The sequence below is a fragment of the Vollenhovia emeryi genome, unplaced genomic scaffold, assembly GCF_000949405.1.
Source record: "Vollenhovia emeryi isolate VEMERY1.0 unplaced genomic scaffold, V.emery_V1.0 DF939186.1, whole genome shotgun sequence".
Taxonomy (NCBI): domain Eukaryota; kingdom Metazoa; phylum Arthropoda; class Insecta; order Hymenoptera; family Formicidae; genus Vollenhovia; species Vollenhovia emeryi.
Genome location: NW_011967180.1, coordinates 107,365 through 110,649, shown reverse-complemented (window position 1 = coordinate 110,649; position 3,285 = coordinate 107,365).

Here is a 3,285-nt window from a genome sequence, read left to right as displayed (position 1 = left end):
GCGTGTACAAGCGTCGCTGGATACCTTCAACGTCGAGAGATTTAAATTAAATTTTTCAATATTTTATCATCGTTCTTCACGCGACGGTAGAAAAAGTGGCGTCTTGTGCATTAATGAATTCATTATGTCCGCAGATACGTCCTTAAACAAGACCTATACATACAGTGGTCACCAATAAACGACCCGTGGCGACCCTCGGCTAACCGATGATTTAGACGGATCTACCTGTCAAACTGTGGGGAAAAATTAGGTGCTATAACAGCGCAAATTAGATGCTCGACAAGCAGGTCCCTCCGTTCCTTGAGCCGAGAAGATTTCTTCTTCTTAGGAATCTCTCGTAAATCACGCATCGTGGGACCCGATGCGAGCTTCCGCCGATCGATAAGTCAGCGGACGAGACCGACACATTCAACATTGTGCGTCGACTCGCGGTTGAACATGGTGGAAACGGTTATCCCGAATTTTTGCACCATCGACCTGCGAACGCCGAGCGACACGATTGGCGGAATCATCGCGGTACTTTCGTACTGGAAAAAGCTACGGCGGGAGAGAGGGGACGCCGATGAGGAGGATGCACGGATGGCGAACGCGAGGGGAAGAGACAGAGAGAGAGGGGGGGAGGGAGGGAGAGAGAGAGAGAGGGAAAGCAAGAGAGGAAAAGAGCGAGGACTGAGTGAGATACGCAGCAGAACAGAGACAGAGGTAGCGCGATAGAGAGGGGAAAAGGAGAGTACGAGGCTCGTGTTTCCGGCCGGGTGAACAACAATGCCCGCAGACAAATGAGCATCCCGCCTCCATTGTTCGCCTGATCGGCACGGCGCAGCCTCTCCCCGGTTCCGCTTGCGCTGCTCCGGACCTCCCTACGTCGTCGTTCACGGGTCCACGTCGTCCTCGAACACCCGATTGGGGGGTCCTCGATCAACCTGATGCGGGCCAACACCGATTAAACATCGCTGCTTCGTCGAATCTCCGTCAACGGGACTCTTCGCTTTTCTCTTTTCCCTTCTCCACCCATCTTCTCCTTCTCCTCTCTTCTCCCTCCCCTCCCCCTCTCTCTCTCTCTCTCTCTCTCTCTTCGCTCGGTTCCTCCTGCTCCTTTTGTACTCTCGATCGCTCTCTTACCTCTCGTGCTTTTGTCTCTGTACGTTCGCCCTCTTCGTGCCCTGCCTGTTCTTCCATCAGCGCGTCCATTATGCTCCAGGTGCGGTTCCATTTGCGGGAGAGAAACCAAAACAAGCGACGACTCTTGTGCGATATGTCAGGACTACGTGGATCGGAGATACGAACGTAGAGATACCATAAATTTCGCGATTAAGCTGTATGACGGACACACAGAGAGTATATACAGGGATGGAAAAACAGCATCTCAGATACACACTCGTGCAATTTTTCTAATATACTTAAACCAGAGTGCTGACAAAAGCGTTCAGCGCTTACGAAACTAGCACTTAATTAAATACAGAACTCGATCAACGTTGTCGCTTTATTAATTGCAAAACCGTCGTTTCCCTTTCTGTTTCCCTTAGAAAGAGACAAAGAGCGAATGAACTCAAAGAGCGGAGAGATACAGTCTATTTGCACGTTTATGCTTCATGTTCTGTTCACATTTCTCCTTCATCATCCATGTCGTCTCCGAATAGGATTTATTTATCACAGTTTGCGTAAATTATGTAATTATACGGCTCTCGTGTTTCTTATTTCCCCGCGTCCCCTTCCAAATGAAGTAATATCTGGCTAAGATCGTCAGAGTGACCTCAGAGAGATCGAGCCGTGTAATATTGGCGTGGCGTTCCAGTAACTTCAAACTCAATTACCGCTGGATTCCCGACGTTATATTTGGACACGTCTCGTATAACTCAATGTATAGGAATCATCGAGAATTAGATTCCCCCCGTTTAGTATGTAACTTGGCTAACGGCGGCTAAGCACATGTCCTATTTAGCTCTGGTAAATTATTTGCTCCAGAAACCGACGATGTGCCAATTCCAATTTTCCGCCATAATTTAGATCCATGTCCCATCTCAGAGTATTATTTACACGAGAGTTATTTACACGGACTTTGGTGATAGGGACTATTTCGGGGGATCGTTCGACCGAAATAGCTGTCGGCTAGCCTTTGCAGATACACGTCGCGATGTGTGTACGACGGTACGCGCGTGCGGGCGTACGGGCGCGGTTTCGATGGCCGATTTCCGGCGCGGTCCCCGATCGAGAAACTTACGAGACAATGGACCGTTCGTCCACGGGAGACAAATGGTCCGCGCGTAATGGCACCGAGCAGGAAGGAAAAAAAGGAGAGCGTAAGATCGAAGCGAAGCGGAAGCCCCCTGCGACGTACAAACGATCGCTCGTGATTATCGTCCATGGAAGATAATGCTGACGGCAGCCGATAACTGCTTGACCGAACTGGACTTCCGGTTGCGTTTTACTTCAACCGCCACGACGTGCTCCGATCGAATTTCCGAACATAGTGTTGAAATCATAACGTTGTTTCTTCTCTTTTTTTTTAAAATGGATAATTGAACGATACATTTACACGAAATTACGTAAATTTTCGCCACCTACGATGCCAATTAAAACCACGAAAAATAAAGAAAGGTAAAACAGAATAGCACGCTTTTAATATCGATGCGATATTTGGGGTTTTTTTTAACGGCTGTTCAATTTTTTAATCGCAAAAACAGAAAAGGTCCCAGTGAGAGATAATTCGTCGAAACGACTGTCGAATCGACATCGTTTCGACATGGATCGACGAGTAATTTCTCGCCGCGGTATTTTATTAAAACTGTAGAATGTATCAATATAGGCTCGCGTCGAATGTTTCGACACTATTATCATTTTAAAAACAACGTTGGGATACGATGATACTTGAAGGATCTAGCGCAACAGTGGTCCGAGCAGCTTCCTCCATCGAGGCGGCAAATTCCATTTAAATCAAATTTGCTTAAATTTTTTTAGGAAGGCGAATCGAACCACGTCGTGCCTTTCAATCGCGTCTCGAAAACTCGGATGAAATCGAGCGACGTTCCCGATTGGCGTAAAGTATCCCGCGCGCTTGTACGGGACGGCTGACAATAAGAAGACGATGTCGTCGGCCCAGGAGGCCAGATGTCGCGTAAGGATTCAGGATCCGCCGGTCCATTCATGGGTAGCTCCCGTGGCGGCGCACCTTGCTCGAAACAACGTCGACCTCCTGGACTAAGGAAATCCGATACACCGCCGCGCGGTACCTCGGGATGTGCGCTACCCTACTCATCCATATTCCGGCCCGTTCCAATTCCATTA